The 19,075-nt window shown below is 38.9% G+C and overlaps 1 pseudogene across 1 annotated transcript; it reads left to right on the forward strand.

Annotated features, from left to right (window-relative positions):
* The first annotated feature begins 2,241 nt into the window (after positions 1–2,241).
* Positions 2,242–13,304, forward strand: LOC308561620 (cytochrome c oxidase subunit 7C, mitochondrial pseudogene; annotated as a pseudogene). Its single transcript has 3 exons — positions 2,242–2,331; positions 12,163–12,213; positions 13,098–13,304. The product of its transcript is annotated as a cytochrome c oxidase subunit 7C, mitochondrial pseudogene (transcript).
* Positions 13,305–19,075: the final 5,771 nt, after the last annotated feature.

The raw sequence follows: 19,075 nt of genomic DNA on the forward strand, positions 1-19,075 counted from the left end.
AACGTAAAAAGGTCCAAGGGATAATAAATTTTGACATCTTGGTGTATTTCTTACTTTCATATCCTATCATTTTACAAGGTTTCACATATATTCTTTAGAGCAACCATGGTTTCCAAAACCTCCCTCATCAGCTCTCAAGTTTATACCAGGAGGCCAATATATTTTCCTTGGCTGAATTGGACTGAGTAGTTGCATCAAGAATGAAAGGAGAGAGAAAAAATAGAGCTGAGAATCTTTTTTCCAGTTATGAACTTACTACAGTAAGGAATTAAATCGCCCTTTTCAAAGTCATTCCCAGAAGGTTCCAGCCTCGTTACCTTGTTATCACCGGATCTTCTCTTTAATCATGAAAGTTCAACTATTAATACCATTGTCAAAGTTAGCACAGTTGTTCTTTTATCTAGCATTTGGATAAAATGCTACCTTCTATTTTATTTTGTGCTACCAGGCTAACCTCTCCATACGTTCCCCGATTCTGAGCCCTCTGGGCATCCTCTCCTTGCCACTCACATCTCCTCCCACGTTAGTGATGAGTATGTCAGCCTTGGGCAGCCAAGGAGGAATGGAATAATAAGGACTGATGCCTGTTAAAAGAATAATTGAATACAAAATATGCCCCAGGTAAAGACTAATCTCAGCTACAAAAACTATACAATTTTTAAAGTGTAACTCTAGCATAGGTATACACAGAGCATGATATGATCTATGAGATCCTGCTAAAACCACTTTGATAAACAGAACAATGTGTGTTTGTTATAGTTGTATCTAAATAAAATTTATATCAATGGAATCCATGTTTTATGGAATCCATATTTTAAGATGAATTAAGAAACAAGCTGTATAAGAAATATCATGGGAAATTTTACTATATTAAGAAAACTTATTCTGATTGTCTTTATTTTTAACTTGATAAGTAACCCAGTGATTTGTCCTTGGTGAGCTTCCTGTCACCTGAGAAATTTGAGTACTGGACAAATTTTCACCTGCCAATGGGCATAGACATCAGCAACTGCCAATTGGATCATAACAAATATTCTAGAGTCTGCCAAAATATAGTAAAATATGAATAATGCAGTAAGGTTTGATTTTAATAAAGGCTTGGTATAAAAATGTATTTTATTTAAGAACTCAATTTAATAGTAAATAACATTAGTTATTTGATATTTTTATCTTCTAATATAAATAAATAAAAGGTTGCCTATCATATGTCAGTCTCTCATGTCTTTCCTTTCTTTTTTCTTTTCTTTCTGAAAATTTACTGGTCTATGAAACTCCAAAGTCTGTGAACCACTGGACTGGCTGACTTCTATGATTTCTCTGAATTCTCAGAATATACGATTATATATATTTAGGTAGTAAATGTAATAAGGATATAACTTTAATTTTTCTATAAAACTCAACACTATTAAAGTAGTCTTAACATTCCTTAGCAGTTGCTTGGTAAATGGCCAACAGGTACATGAAAGGTGTTTGACATCACTAATAATCCTGGAAATGCAAATTAAAACTAGAATGAGATGTCACTCATACCTGTTAGAATAGCTTTTATCAAAATGATGAGAGGTAAGTGTTGGCAAGGATGTGAAGAAAAGGGAACCTTTGTGTACTTTTGGCAGAAATGTACACTAATACAGCCATGTGGAAAACAGTATGGAGGTTCCTCAAAAAATAAAAAAGAGAACTGCTATATGACCCAGCAATCTCACTTCTGAGTATACATCCAAGAGAAATGAAATCTCTGTCTTGAAGAGATAGCTGCACTCCCATGTTCATGGCAGCATTTTTCACAATAGCCATGATACAGAAACAATGTAAGTGGCCTGGCTGGCATAGCTCAGCAGTCGAGCATTGACCTAGGATCCAGGTGATCAGGGTTCAATTCCTGGTCAGGGCACATGCCCGGGTTGCGGGCTGCAGCCAATCAATGACTCTCTCATCACTGATGTTTCTATCTCTCTCCCTCTCCCTTCCTCTCTCTGAAATCAGTAAAATAGGAAGGAAGGAAGGAAGGAAGGAAGGAAGGAAGGAAGGAAGGAAGGAAGGAAGGAAGGAAGGAAGGAAGGAAGGAAGGAAGGAAGGAAGGGAGGGAGGAAGGAAGGGAGGAAGGAGGAAATGTAATGTCACTGATAGAAGAATGGATAAAGAGTATGTCAAAGAAGGACAAGTACCAGATGATTTCAGTCATACGTGGAGTATAATGAACAAACTGAACTAACAAGCAAAACAGAGACAGACTCAGAGATGGAGAACAGGCAGGCAGCTCATGGGGTGGGCGTGGGTGAAGGGATTGAGCGAAAAGAGAAAGGACTCGTGGACGCGGACGACAGTGTGGTGATTGCCAGGTGAGGGAAGTTGGTGGAGGTGGAGGAGGGTATGGGGGAATAAGTAGTGATGAAAATTTTAAAATAAAATAAAGGGGGGAAAAACAATATCACACACACACACACACACACACACACACACAAATATTATTTTTCAGCCAAGAGGAAGAAGGAAATCCTGCCATTGGCAACAACATGGATGAACCTGGAGGACATTACGCTAAGTGAAATAAGACAAAGAAAGAGAAATACTGTACGATCTCAATTATGTGTGGGATCTTTAAAAAAAAAAAAAGTCAAGCTTATAGAAACAGAGAATAGAAAGGTAGCTGCCAAGGTAACAGGGGTTTGGGAAGTGGGGAAAATGGAGAGATGCTGGTCAAAGGGTAAGAACACCAGGTTCCAGAGATCTAAAGTATAGCATGGTATCTATAGTTGATAACACTGTATTGTATACTTGAAATTTGCTAAGACAGTAAATCTTTAGAGTTCTCACCCCCACCATACACACACATGAAGGTAACTATGAGAGGTGATGATATGTTAACTAACCTGGTTGTGGAAATTATTTCACAACGTGTATGTATATCAAATCACCACATTGCACACTTTACATAAATACAATTTGGTCAATTATACCTTAATAAGGCTGAAAAAGAAAGTTGTTTGCTTTCATAGATAGTCAAAATGTTTTCCCTGCAATCTGGTTTATCCTACTAATTTGTTTAAAATACTAACTGGATTAAATTTGGCTTTATGGCTACTTTGTTTAATTTTGGGGGTCCACATCTCTGAAAAGTTTTTATATTTACTTCTATTTATATAGCAGATTGTGATGTGTGGCTTATACAATATTTTATTTAATCTTACTCTATAAATTGGGCATTATTACCTTTTAGGAGTCAGGGGCTTGGAAAGGTTAAATAATGTCTGAAGTCCATTGCAGCCCCCTCCCCCCGGATGATTCTCATGGTTCTGTCACATGTAAGCTTCTATTAATTTAAACATTTTTAAACCATTCCATTTTGTTTAATTTTTGCACAATGAATTTAGTTTATAAGAATTACACAGAGGAATTCTCTCAGTGTGGAATGAAATACTCATTCAAATTCTTTTGTTTCTATTTATATATTGTTTTCATTTGTTTTCGAGAATTCTTCACATTCAAAATTGGGCTTTCCCTCCTGGCTCATTTATCTACAAAATATTTATGATAAAATATATTGCAAAACAAGTAAATTATAACACAATGTACCTTCTGCTTCAGAAACAATATGGCCCTAAAAAAACTTATTCCTCCTTTCATAGCTTTGAAATACCAAAATATTACAAATAACTACAAGTAAGGCATGCACATATTTTATCCCATCAACTCTGGTGTATTTTCATAGCCTAATAATCTAAATTAAGCTCTCGAGTTGGTGAAAAACATAGTTTTTATTATCTTTATGAAATGACCCATGCTTCAAATTGCATAATCTCTTCCATGAAAACTGCCAAGGCTTCTGACCACCTGGATAGTCTCTTTCCTGCACCCCCGACATCCATTTCTGCTACTCTTCATCCACAATGCATCCCACCGCACCCTTTCCTACCTACCTCCAATGCTGCACCCTGGCCTGAGGCTCAGCAACGCTCACCCGCAGCAATGCACAGGTTTCTTAGCCCGCCTCCCATTTCCAGACTACTCCACGCTGAACCTCGAGCGATCTTATTGGCATGAGTGTTGGATCTTCTCCTTCCTCTCTTTAAACACGTCCAGCAGTTGCCCGTTGTACTCAACACCAAATCCCATACCCTTAAAAGGCCTCAAGCCTGGGCGCACAAGCCCCTCCTACGACCCTAACCTCTTGGGCTCTTCTCTCCTCCCCTTTCCCTCTAGGAGCCAGTCCACAGGGCTTTGGGCTCCCCCACTCCCCCAAACTCATTCCTTTGCCTATGCTGTTCCTTCTGTCTGGAAAACCGGCTTTTTCTCATCATTGAGAGCTCAGCTTCCTTAGGAAGGCCTTTTTTGGAACATTCCTAAGCCATCACTCTTTATCAAACTATGCTTTATTTTCTTACACAGCCTTTCCTTTATCACTGTCTGAAATTGTCTCACTCATTGGCTTATTCATGGTCTCTCCCACTAAATAATGGAAGTTTCTTGAGAGCAGGGCCTTGTTTGCCTTATGCACCATTTTATCTTCCTTCAGTGTCTGGAAGAACCGGAGCCCCATTATTACTTTCTTGGGAAGTCACTTTTGCTTTCCTTGGCCCTTTCTTCCATAAAAAAATATTTGAAATTCTCTTTTATGACTCTATTGGTATAAAGACAAATATATTAATATCACACATTAAAACTTTTCTTTGACCTAAAATTTATATTTTTTTCTTCTGATCTGAAATAAGTTAAAACTTGTTTGTGGGCCCTCGGCACTGTACCTCCTAATGCAGAAGTCACCCTGAGAATAGGGCCCAGGTGAGAGAAGTGTTTGGTTATTGAGTGAACTTTGAGTGCATGGCCTAGAATTTAGGATAGTGGTACCCTGCCTCTCTTCCACATAACTGGTTAATAATCACTCGGGTTAATCATCACTGGAGTCCTATATTTGTGAAGTGAGAAGGTAAAATCAGACGGCTTTCCTTCCGTTTTCTCAACTCCTCTGAAGTTCAATGACAGTTACGGTCTGTGCTGTGTCACTTCCTCTTTTATTACACACATTTACTATCTTCTATTGCTTTTGTGATTGTTTGAAGTGTTAGTTTTATCTCTGTAACTAGATTATAAAGTCCTTCAGGACTGGAATTTTATTGTATTCTTCCTTATAATGTTCCCAGATTCTATAACACATGATATAGGATTAATATTTGTTGGTTGTTTGTCTGTTGCACTTTTAGATTATTATAAACATAAAAAATATATAGGAAAAGGTAAGCTTTAATCAATATATGGTTGGACACTGGCTCAAGAGAAAAATGGCTTAAAGGGAGGCAGTGGGTGTCCTAAAATAGGACTTCTCAGTCTTTCTCATGTCAGATCATGTCACAACAGGAAACAGCCCCATTTGTACAGCAGACACAGCTCAGTGAATGGAGCTGGCTGATATCCCAGACCCTATCGCACCATAAATGTTATCAGTATCTCTGCATAACCGTATCACATTGGTGGTGTGGGGGAGGAAAAACAATTTTTCCTCTATCCTTCTAGGTTCTTGGCAGATACCACCCCCCAGCAGTAATAAAAGACACACAAACAGGAGAAAAACAAACAGAAGGCTAATAACATGTATTCCTCCTGCATCCCTGGGAGAGACACAGGCAAACCTAGTAACTCTATGAAATGGTCCAAGACACCCCCTTAAATGCCGTTTCCAGCTAAAGACAAAAGATGTTGGGGGTGAGGGAGGCCAGTCACGGGACATTACCAGGCACAGCACAATAAACAAGAGCACGGGTCTTACACAGATTTAAGTCACTCACTTTCTCCATTGATAAGAGTTTCCAGAAAAGTTCTCCTGGTACAGCGAGTGAGACACCCTCACAAATGGAGGTTTCCCTGATAAATGCAACTGTCTCTCATAAAAGAGTAACTGCCACTCAGGTTTCAGAGCTTTTCTTCTGTCTGTTGTTTCTTAAAGATAATTAGCTTAAAATAATCCTTATGCCAAAGAGACATATTTTGGGGTGACAGATTCTGCTCCCCTTCAGTGGCCTCGCTGCTGGAAAGCCTGCCCTGAGGTCTGCGGTAACTGCTGACATGGAATTACTAACCGCCCTCCAGTGATGTACTAGGTATGTCTCCCATCGGCTGGTGAGAGCCAGTTGCTAATTTTTTAGGAATTTTGCAAGACCATTGTTAAATACCATCATTATTAAAAATTAAATTACATACTTATAAATAAGTAAATATTAAAATGAAGGTAATAAGTTCTCAACACATCATATTTTACTACTGTACATTTTTTATATTTTATTGTTAACTATGCTTTTGAGGTTCTTAAGGACTATTGCATTTGTCTGATGGAAACACAGAGTCATGGTGTGCTACTGCTACTCAGCACTGCCCAGCTCTGTGCTCAGCGATGTCATCCCAGTAGCTTGAAACTGGCCATGGGGGGAGTATCTACCCCATGGAAATAAAAATTGCTATAAATCAGGGCTTTTTCCTCCTAAAGAGCAGGATGCTAAATATGAATCACCACACTACTCCCTGTTACCCCTCCACACACACACCCCTAATCCCCAGACAAACATGGGACAAGCAACAGAGTCAAGTGTAGCTTTCTAGAGTCTGAAGTCAGGGTTCTAGTCTGGATCATTTCAGAGACTTCTGGTTAGTCATATTACCTCTCTAAAAATCATGTGTGTATGTTTTTTTAATTCAAAAAAAGGGATTATTTAACCACATGACATTAAAGCTCCTTTCCAACCTGTATTTCTAGTCTGTTTTCTCCCATCATTCTAGAAAAAAGTCAATCACAGAGAGTGATATGGGAGGGATGTTCCAAAGAGGCCTTTCTGAGAATGTTGAGCTCTGAATGATGAAAAAAGCCAGTCCAATAGAAAGATCTGAAGGAAGGGCTTTCCAGACAGAAGGAACAACATGGGCAAAGGTGCCAGGAGGAGCTGGTGAAAGTGGAAGTCGAACAGTTACACATAAAATTTTTTTTTAACAAATACAGTGCCCAAATTTTGAAAAGATGTACAAGGATGATCACTGTGGCAATGCTTTTTATATAGTACTCACAAACTGGAAACATTCAACATATTTCTTTTTTAAAAAAAAATATGTTTTTATTGATTTTAGAGAGAGAAGAAGGGAGAGGGAGAGGGATAGATAGAAACATTGATGAGAGAAACATTGATGGATACCTCCGGCAGACCCCCGCAATGGGGATCAAGCCTGCCACCCAGGCATGTGTCCTGACCAGGAATGGAACCGGGAGCCTCTTGGTTTCTGGGTCACTGCTCAGCCACTGAGTCACAGTGGACGGGCTCAATATATATCGCAATAGGGACCTGGTTAAATGACTACGCTATATCCATGTGATGTAATGCTACCGTATCCTTTAGAAAGAATAAGGCAGAGCTGTGCATGCTAATGGAGATATCTCCAAGGTATGTCATTAAGTGAAAAAACAAGCAGCCAGCATAATACTGCATAACTGAGTGTGCATCTGTGGTATACTATGTTTATGTAAGAGTATATTTGATGGCATACATATGGAAAACTACTGGAAGCATACACGAAAACTGGCAATAGGGGTGATTTTGTGGAATGGAGTAGGAATGAAGGGTGTGCAGAGAGGGTTTCTTTTTTACTTTAATTTCTTCTCCCTTTTGCATTGCTTGAATTTTGTAAAAAATATATAAACATTTATTACTTTCATAGTAAAAATAAAATAAATTAAAATGGTCTCTAAAAGCTATTCAGCAGAGAGAGAGGGAGAAAGAGAAGAAAACAGCCTAAGGTGGCAATAGCTAGCTAAGAAATGAAAATCCACCCCCAAGGGCATTTTACTCTAAGTGTTTGCAGCAGAGGGTTCTTAGGGCATATTAACATTTGTGCTGAATGCGGGCAGAAAATCAGATAATAAAAATTATGTAAATGACCCAGAGGAGCCCACAGGTAGGATGTTTAGAAAAAATGTCTTGATGTTTGTTCATACTCATTTTAATGGCTCAGTCCTGGCTGCCCTAGAATCACCAGGGGAGCTTTAAAAATATACCAAGACCCACTGACAGAGACACTAATTTAACCAGTCTGGGGAGGCACAAAGCATAAGTATTTTTGTTTGTTTGTTTTTGTTTTTTAAATATATCTTTATTGTTCAGAGAGAGGAAGAGAGAGGGAGAGAGAGACAGAAACATCAATGATGGGTCATTGATCGGCTGCCTCTTACAGGCCCCTGACTGGGGATCGAGCCCACAACCCAGGCATGTGCCCTGATGGGAAATCGAACTGTGACCTCCTGGATCCTAGGTCGATGCTCAACTGCTAAGTCACACCCAGCTGGGCAAGCATAAGTATGTTTTAAAAGGCTTCCAGCAAATTCTTATGTAGCCAGGATAGAAAACCAGTGCTCCTAACACTGCTTATAACCCTCAGGATAATCAACATGCAATTCTTGACCATCTACTGTGTGCCAGATATTGTGCTAGGTGTGAGCCATACAAATATGAAGTGATTTTTTTAAAAAAAATTTAGAAATGGGCAAAGGAACTGAATAGACATTTTTTCTAAGAAAGACATACAAATGACTAACAGATACATGAAAAAATGTTCAACTTCACTAATCATCAGGTAAATGCAAATCAAAACCACAGTGAGATATCATTCATTGCCCTTAAAATGGCTGTCATCAAAAAGACAAGAGGTAACAAGTGTCGGCAATGACGTGGAGAAAAGAGAGCCCTCATGCACTGTTGGTGGAAATGTAAATTGGCACAGCCTCTATGCAAAACAGTGTGGAAGTTCCTTAAAAAATTAAAAATAGAACTAACATATAACCCAGCAATTCCATTGCTGAGTATACATTCAAAAGAAATGAAATTCATTCTGTCAAAGAGATCTCTGCACCCCAAGTTCACTTGCAGCATTACTCACGATAGCCCAGGCGTGGAGACATCCTGTGTTGGTCAGTGGGTGAGGGGTTAAAGAAAATATGCTATAAATATACAATGGAACACTACTCAGCCACGAGAAAGACAGAAATCCTGCCACTTGCAACAGCATGGATGGATCTCAAAGACATTGTGCTAAGTGAAATAAGTCAGACAGAGAAAGACTAATACTGATGATCTCATTTATATGCGGAATCTAAAAAAGCCGAACTCATAGAAGCAGAGAGGGAGTAGAATGATGGTTTCCAGGGACTTGGGGTAGAGAAAATGGGAAGGTGTTGGTCAAAGAGTGCAAACTCTCAGTCATAAAATGAATGACTTCTGGGGACTTAACGCACAGCCTGATGACTACAGTTAACCATGCTGCGTTACATACTTGAAAGTTGCCAAAAGAGTAAATCTTAAATGTTCTCTCTCTCTCTCTCTCACACACACACACACACACACACACACACACACAAACGGTAAATCTGTGACATGATAAAGGTGTTAACCAATGCTACAGTGGTCATCATTCTGCAATATAAAAGTGTATCAAGTCAACACACTGTACGCCTTAAACTTACACAATGTTATATGTCAATTATATATCAATAAAGCTGGATAAATAAATAAATCTATGCCTCCCAAAATTTAGGCCAAGTGACAAAGATACTTGTATTTGGTATATTTTAATCTTTCTGTAACTGTGCAATTTGTGGATGATGCATGGAAAATTAATTTTAAAATAAAGGGTGGTACATAAAATAATATATTCTGTTTTCATTAGAAGATAACTGAAACTACATTTTCCGTGATAACACTGATCCCAAGAGCCTGCCTAGTACCTGAACCATTTTACCACAAGTGTGGTCCATGGGTGAGGGACATTATCTCTGGGAGCTTATTTGAAATGCAGAGTCTCCAGCTCCAGGCAAACCTACTGAACCAGAATCAGCAACAAACAAGCTCTCCTGGTGATTCACAGGCACATTAAAGTTTGAAAAACTCTGTGTTAGTACTTAGAAGGACTTAAAATCTTTTAGCCCTCTCTGGCCAACTCCCATTTGACTGACATTAACTACAGATTTGGTTCTACTGAAATTGGATGACTTGCTTAACAGAAAATCATAATTGACTTACATCCCAACCACTTCTGTAACTGCATTGACAGATTTCACTTTTTTTAGCAGTTACAATATGCTGGGCACAAATTAGATAACTTATAAATATTATTTTCACAAAAACTTCAAAGACGTATGTATCATTGTTTTCCCCATTTATTTATTGATAAGTCATTGGAGATTCAGAGAGATTAAAGTTTCACAGTTGATAAATGGTACAATAAAATTTAAATTCAGATCTGATTAAAACCTTAGTTGTTTCACTATGATCCACAAAAGGGGGAAAGTTAGATCATAATCAATGAGTCAGTCAATCGCGTATTATATTTTATTTTTAAAAATACACACACACACACACACACACACACACACACGGTTTAAGTCTGCATAGTAAATTTTATCTATCAGTATATTTAAAAACCCTACAGTGAGAATTTCCAGCCCTGAATTGAAGCCAAGAGGAACATTTTGTTCAAATTTCAATTAAACATTAATAAAAATAGGTTTATATAAAACAAGGGTGGTACTTTTCAGTACAGAAAGTGTGCAAATGTATATAGACTAACTTCTTAGTGGATCTTATCTTTCCTGAAAAAATGCCAAATTAGAAAATCAGTCTGAGATGAAAAAATCTCTACATCATCTATCATAAGAAGATGACTTTTAATCTATCCCTTACTTTGAAGACTGATTAAAGTTCAGATGAAATTTAGTTAATAAATGCATATGAGCACAACACATCCCCAAGGCATATCTTTCCCAATTACAAGGCTTCTCCCCACTGATCTATGTCAGTTCCTACCTCAGACTTTGGACTTGAACTTTAACCATTTTTGCTGGGAACAATTGTTCTTTTGGCCAGGTAAAATCAGACTTTCTTTATTGCGCCTAAAAGAAGCATTAGAAGATTGTCCACCAACCACAGACATCTTGTATTTTCAGCGCAGTTGAACCTGTCTGGATATATGTATGTCCAGTCATGCTGAAAATATTAAAATAGGGAACTATATGAATGTGAATTTAAGAATTCAGTGTAATATTAGGTCTCTATTGCCTATCTTACACTATGCTTCTATGGTTCATGGTGCCTGTTAAAAAGTTGATGGAATTTCACATTTCTGTTCAATCAGTTGCCACATCTTTTTAGTTCTGTGTGTGTGGTTGAGAAGGCAAATTAATTAAAAATTGAAGAATAAAAAGAAGTGTAAAAATAATAAGTAGATTTACCCAACAAGGGAGGTTTTTAAAAGAAGGGCCAAATGCATCCCATTGACTAATAAAAACATTATTTATTTTAAGCATATAAGTTGTAAAAACTTCATCCAATATTAACATTCCCATGCAAATAAACAGAGTAAACTTAAATTTCAGATATCTGAGTAATGCCTGATTTTCTATTAAAAAATGAGTGGGAAATTAGCAAGTAACTGACATGGGTATGCTGGGGAAATATAATGAAAACAAGACCTTCTCTCCCAACCCAGAAAACCTCTCCACAGAGGCAGCAGAGAAAGAAAGCACTTTTATCACTCAATAAGCATTAAACCAGACTGTGATGAGCATCACTAAGAGACTGCAAGAACAGAAAAGAATTTCACCCTGTTATGGAGCCAAAAAGATACAACCCATCTCATCCATGTTCTCAAGATAAACAATAACTAGCCCTCAAGTAACAAGACCTCACAGCACCATTTGTCACACCTAGTCCATCCTAACCTTGCCTGTTAATTGTGTTTGTTTATTGGCCTTATCCAGAGGAAGAACAAACTCATATATTTAAGACAGGAGGTAGTTTTGCAACTTGGAGCAAGGGGCCCATGGAAGTCAGGCTCCTAAATTCTCCCCAGACACTGGGAAATAGAGATACTATCTCCCTGAACGTTCACATTTCAAAGAGATGACATTCAGGTCCTTGAGAAAGACAATTCTAGGTAGTAAAGCTGATAAAAAGGCCCATTTAGGTTTCAAAAGGATTTATATGCATTTCAAAGAGTGGATAAAGTACATACAAGCACAAGCTTTCTAAAGCATTTTTAAAGTAAATGCTCTGAAAAAAAGTAAAGGGAAGTCTTTTCCTTCAAGTTCAACAAGAATTAAGCCTCTTACTTTTAAAATTGTACGTGTCCTTATAGGTAGCAGAACGTACCCAAAAAGTCTACATGTCCCATCTGCCTAAAGGAATAGTAAGAACACCTGACTAAGAGATGAATGGCCTCTGTGAGGTCACAGCAAAGTGTTATCTTTGTTACTTGAACCAAACCACTTAAATGTTCTAGGCCTCAATTCCCTCATCAATTAAATGAGGACAGTGATACTTATCTCACAGGACTGTTATAGAGATTAAGTGAAATATAAAAAATGACATACATTGGAAGCAGTTTATATACCCTAAGTCCTAAGCCAGTAAGCAAGCGTTTGCCCCTGACTGTGCTTTCAGGGAACCCAGAAAGGCCTCTGCTCAAGGCCCTCCCATTATTTCCTGTTGGCAAAACTGCCAGAGACTAATTAAAGAATCTCCCGAAAATGCAGATGCTCTAGGACAACCAATACATTAGCATCATGTCCAAGTCAATGAGACTCTGCTTCCTCTGAAAGCTCCAGAGAACAGGCTATGTTAGCAGTGTGGAGTTCAAAGCCACTGCGAGCTGCTGGGCTTTAGTTGCACAGAGGGAAAGAAAGTTGTATCAGAAAAAGCCCAAGAACTCTGTCCCAGTTATCTTTGGAGCCAACCCTACCCTAAGGTCATGCAGAAAAGGAGTGAGGGAAGTTAACTCCCAATCATCCTGGCAGCAGGTTGCTTCCTCTTTTTAGGAGAAGACACAGGACATACATTTCAAAACATTACCATGATTCAAATTCTCTCAATCCAAATGACAAAGCCTTCTGTTTCCATTGTTTCTAAATTCTGAAATTAGAGTTCGTTAAGGAAGGGCACAGTTATAATATCATGTGTGAAAGGTAAACCTACCCTTTGGTCCTTGCACAAAGGGGAGCAAAGTTTGAAGAAAAGGGGGACTTGGTGTGACACCACCATTTTCTCTGCTTTTGGCCTCTGCGACTTTTGCAGGTTGCCAACGACACTGTGTTGGAACAGAGCATTGGGAGGTTCACAAGCTCTGTGGTCTGTAGGGGCCACTCTGAGGAGGGCCCAGGGAAGACTTGGCCATTTTTGGTGGAAAACAAGCTGTGGTTACTAGCTATGATGACTTTGTACTTTGGATCTGGATTTCCTGCACCTTTCTTCATAGTAAGACACCAACTGCTTAAGAAATAAGGATGTTTCAGTTGATCCATGACACAGATCTAAGGAGCATTTTAAGAGGTGCAGTCTCTTTAAAAAATGGATCAAACTGTTGAACCAATATACTAGATTAGATGTGTTTGTAAGTAAATTTATGGTATGGGGGAAAAAAGGTAAACCTAAGATTATCTAACACTCAAGAAAGGATGTTGTGGTGTTTTATTAGGCTCAAGAGAGCGTATATTGTTTTCACAGACATGTGACTTACTGAGGTTCTGTTTACCAGAAAAGCTAAAAACCTGCAACACAGTTTTTTTCTTCTAAGGTCCTGGATATCCTCTCTAAAAGTAAAGCCCAAGCCTGAAGCCTAACAGCTCGACATAGAAGGGAAATTTAGAGCAAGTGGGTTCTGGCATAGAGCTCTGTTTCAAAGCACACTCGGAGGTTTGCCAACAAGTGGAAAACCTGCTGTCATAAGAAAACAGAGGCAAGTACTCAATGACACTGTAATCCAATTTCTGTAGGTCTTATTACACAAGGGGCTGTCAGAATCAGGCTCTGCTAATATGACTCATTGGGTCGTCCTGCCTAACATGAGTGTATTATATATATATGTGTGCACACACATACTAATTCCTAAGGTGGAAAAGAAAACTGTAGATGGTCCTGGTTGGTAACCTATAAAGAGAAAGAGATGCCTGTGTCCGCACTTAAAAATAACAAGTCGATAGCAATAGCTGACATGTAGACACACATAAGGAATCAGGCATATTATTATTTCCATCATTTCAGCATCCCTATGAGGTAGGTACTATTATCACTTTGAAACTGGATGACAATAGGCCTGGGCTGCCTGTCACCACTTGAGCCAATTAAGCAGAGACAGGGTTGAATCATATATGAGCATTTATTCCAATATTGCTGGCAGCATGGGAGAGCAGTAATGGCCATCCATGAAAATCTCCTCTGCAGCCTGCCCCCCCTAAGCCAGCTGCTTATATTGGGTAAAAAGACAAAGATTACACGGGAAAGTAGGAATTATAGGCATGGGGAAGTAGGCAAGGTGGGCTGGGGGTCGCAAAGGGCAGGTGCCTCCAGGATTCCACTGTTTTGGGAACAAGTTTGTTAACCTTTCCATGATGATGGGCAGTTCTCGGAAAAAGAGGATGGGCCACATTCCAAGCGTAATTCCCATGTCCTGGGGCGCACAACTCCCAGCCAGGTTAGAAAGTGCATTTTCTAATTAGAACAGAACAATCACAGTTAACAGTAAAGGATTAATATTTCTTATAACTATAACTAACAATCAGGGTCAACAGAGCATGATCAACATCTCTGCTGCTAACAACTTTATTTTAAAGAAAAGGAAACTAAGCTCAGAGAGGTCAACTACTTTCCTAAAGTCACACAGACAGTAGGGGTAGATTTCAAACTCAGGCAGTCTGGCTCGAGTCCAGGGTTCTTACCACTCCAATGTATATCTTTGCAGAGTTCTTATAAGTAGACTGCTACAATTCTAGTACAGTACTTACATTTCGATTCACTTCATTTTCTGCTCTAGGTGGTCCAGAGCATAAATCTTTTCTGTTCCACAGTGTTGGAAGATCCGTGTTCCCCAGCTCACAGAGGGTGCTGGTGTCCATGTATAGCCTGTTCACACAGGTAAAAATATATGTACGATCAGTAAGTTACTTTACCTGTACTGTAGAATACAAGACAAATTTGATTTTTTGTTACCTAACTAAAGTTATTAATTGACTGTATGATAGTTTTTGTAATTTTGTCTTAATGGGCTTTGATAATGCCCAAATATCACCACACTGATTTAAACAAATTTACTAGATTAATAAATTAGGTTCAAGACAATTCTTTCTCTCCTATCCAATTAGCTCAGTCCTAAATGATGCTGAGAACAATTAATAGTTAAAACTGTACTGACTGCAGCATCAATAATGTTGGGCTTATTTAAAATTTTTTATATTAAACATCATTTAGAGTACAACATCTATATTACAATTTATTCCACCCTGAGTCTCAATCCCCTAATCTATTCCAAAACCAATACAATGCCGTTTTAACAGCTTAAAGAGAAGAGGAACATATTTACATATGAATGGAGATTTGCAAGTCTCTGTTTTGCCAAATTCAATACTCATGATTGAAGATATTAAATCAGGAATATAAGGGGTTATCTTTAGCCAGATAAGCAGCATTTACTATTCAAATCAGAAGCTGAACAGGGATGTCTGCTGTTGCTATCACTCTTCAATGTTGTATTAAAGCCCAAAGCAATTGGATAAGACATGAAAAACTAATAAGACAAGTAATTCCTGGAGAGAAAAAGATAAAACTCATTACTTTCAAATGATATTGCTTTCTTCCTATACAATCCAAGACTATCAATTTTCCTATTTTTCATCACTTTTTTGGTGATGCTACTGTTTCTATTTTCTTGGAGATTTCCTCAGTTATATCTGTTATCATAGTTCTAATTTCCTGGAGCTTTTCTTCTTCTCTGAATGTTCCCCTTTTCATCTTACCCTGTTCCTCTTTCATAAATTCAATCTCTTCTAATCTCTTGCCAATATTAGGTTTTCTCCCCCTAATGTTTTCTTACGCTGCTTGCATTTTTCTATTTCCTATGAATTTCCCTCTCCCCAATTCCTCCCACGTTGTTTTGGCCTGTGTTTTTTATGCTAGAGGTTTTCATCATATGTCTGGTGATTCTTGATAAATCCATTTATATTTTAAGATCATGATTGGAAGCCCCCTGGGTAGGGAGAAAGTTTGTTGAATTGTGGGCTTTACTATATAGGCTGACCAAGCAAGAAACTGACCATTTCTCTGGGTCACCCACAAGTAAGACTGAACATCTTTCTCTTGGACTCCTTTCTCATATCTTCTGTTTAAGAAGCATTGACCTGACTTCTAGAGATCCTGACACTAAGCAGGAGAGAGGGATTAAGGCATTCCTAATCCTATATGCAGACCTTCACTTAGCCGTGGGTTTTCTGGGTGCGCTCCCCAGCCCCCTCTGTTCTCAGCTGTGCTGGGTCACCTTGAGACCATATCCTGCCTGATTCAACTTCTCCAGAGCAGAAGAGTAGTTAGCTGACTGCACAGGGTGGGAGAGGTTCTCTGTATACTTTCCATCTTCCAAAATTCTCTGGACATCTCTCCTTTGCTATTTTCTCCTCTCTTTTAATCATAGCTGGGTTTAAGGAGGCAGTGGAGACAGATGCCTTTGCCAACCTGCCACACTTAACCAGCAGCCCATACTTAAATATTAGTCCAAGGAGCCAACTCCAAGCTCTATCCTTGCAGCAGTTGCTCAGTATGAATGGACGATAGTTTTCAAATACCAGAAGCTCAAATCCACAATATTGTAAAGTGACTAAGAACAAAAGATTGCACCAGAAAGTGTTAAATTCAGAGAAGCCACTGCAGCCACTGCAAAAGTCTGGCATCTCTCAACTTGAGCAGTAACAAGCCTGCTTGAGAGTCCTGGGAAACAGGCCAAGAAGGAGAATTTCAAGGTTAGCTATTCTTGAATTTTTGCATCAAAACAGCAAGGGGCCATACTCTAAAGAAATCTCCTTAATTTATCCCTATATCATTAAATTATGGATACTTGCCCTAAAGATTAGAAACCAGGCAGAGTCATCTTACGGAGATGGAAAAAGAGTCCAATGCTTTTCTTTAAATGCGTCATAGTGTCAGATCTGTTAGATGACATGCAGGGCCCTATGCTTAGCCTATCTGCTTCGGACAAAAAATATATCTGAAAACTTGAAGGATTTTGAAAGGGAGGTCATGAGATAACCCTAATTCCAGGCAATCACAATTGGATGAGAGGCATGGTTTTAGTTATGGGAGAACATGGAGGAGAAAGTAGCTGAGGTTACCAGGTGGTGCAAAACTTACAAATCAGACACAGAGAATCAAAGACATTCCCTGGGATCATTTTCACCCTCTGTGATTGTGTTATTGGAAATCATGTGTGGCCCTCAGCTTTCACAGTGGAAGAGACGGCAAGGACTCCAAGACAATTATCCCTAAATCTCTAGAGGTAAAACAGGGGGAGGATTCGGATAATATACAGCATGCACTAAATCAATATTCGTTTGCAGTACATCTAAAATCAAGTTCCCTGGCTGATGAAATTCAGACTGTGCAAAAAAAGACTAATTGCTACACATTCACACACATACACACACCCCTGGAAACTACTTGTTTAATTCAATAGATATTTTATAAATAAAACTCACTGCAGGGTTTCTTTAAATATCAAAATACTCTAGAGTAAATAAGAAAGAATTCAAATTACAGACCTTGAAGCAAACATGATTTACAGTAATCATCTATTTCACAAGAGTGAATGAGACACTCCTGGAGTGCGTTCTGCAGGGAGTTTGGAAAGGAAAAGAAAACAGTCCTCTAGGCAACACAACAGACACAGCAGAATGGAGCACAAGAGCAGCAACCTACAACTGAAAGAAACACAGCATTTAAACAAATAAATGCTAATAAACACCACACATTAATTCTGCATGTAAGAAGAGGTATTAAGAAAAGATAATACTTTCTAGAATGATGAAATGTGTGCATTGTAGCCTGCCCCCTTCATTATTAAGGCCTGAAACTGAGAGCATTCCCCATTCTCCATCCCTTATTAGGTGATCCACCTAGTTATGATTCCTTAAGGGTAATTCAACCTCAACCATGACATTTGACCTCCTCCATCATTTTCCCCCTTTCCCTGTTGCTAACAGTGAACTGGAGCCTACCTACTGTTCAGTCTGCTCCATAATTGCTCCCTAAGCCACAGAAAGCAATGGAAGCAACTCCAGTTACTACGGGGGTTGCTGCCTTGGCTGTGTGGGCAATTGCAGCAGTCACACAGACCAATTTTAAATGGATTATTGGCAGGATATATAAAGATTATCCTGTCAAAAATCAACAGAAGTTACATTTATATTATTTACCCAAGGAGAAAGGTCATCATTTTGTATCTCCTTCAGCTCGTGTGCTTTCAACTTTAACGTAACCTGGAAAAAGCTAACGTGGTGCTTAATCAAGAAGGGAAGTAGGATATATTTATCCTCTGAAACCTACTATTCTTTTAGGTGCACTCAGTGGCATTGCTATCTCTTCTAATTTATTTTCACAGAGTAGCAGACATAAGCAGAATTATAATTCTGACTTTCATAACGGCTCATCTTGCTAACAAATGATATACCTCTTTCACTTTCTTGCAAACAAAGGGGATGGAGCGGGGATTCTTCCCAGGTTATGTGGTCATGATATTTTAAATCAGGTTCTTTCTTGAGCAGACCCTGAGCCAAGGATGGATACAAGTGATTTATTAAGGATGTGTGATCCGAATAGACCAGTGAAGGTTAGGAGGACCAGGACTAGGAAGGAGGCCAAGGCAGGAGAGGGTGTGTTTCAGGGAGGAAGTTCTAGGCCCAACCTGAGCTTGAGGGGGCTGGAGAGCAGAAATTACACCTCACAGTTTCTGAGCTTTTGTTCTCTCCCACATTACTCAGTTTTTGGTTGCAGGATGGATGTCCAAAAGGAAAGAAGAGGGACTTTCCCAGGCTCCCTGAGCTCTTCATTCTGGTTTCACAGGCAATCCTCTGAAGGTAACAGGAACGAGTTATGAGCGGTGACAAACCAGGAAGCTGGGAGATGGAGCCAAAGGCATCTAGGCAGGGTACCACCGTATCTGCTAGAAAGGGTATTCATGTTGTCATTTTAACCTGGATCAGAAAGATTCCCTTCTCTCATCATGGCTTATGATC

The sequence above is a fragment of the Miniopterus schreibersii genome, assembly GCF_964146895.1.
Source record: "Miniopterus schreibersii genome assembly, chromosome: 9".
Classification (NCBI taxonomy): domain Eukaryota; kingdom Metazoa; phylum Chordata; class Mammalia; order Chiroptera; family Miniopteridae; genus Miniopterus; species Miniopterus schreibersii.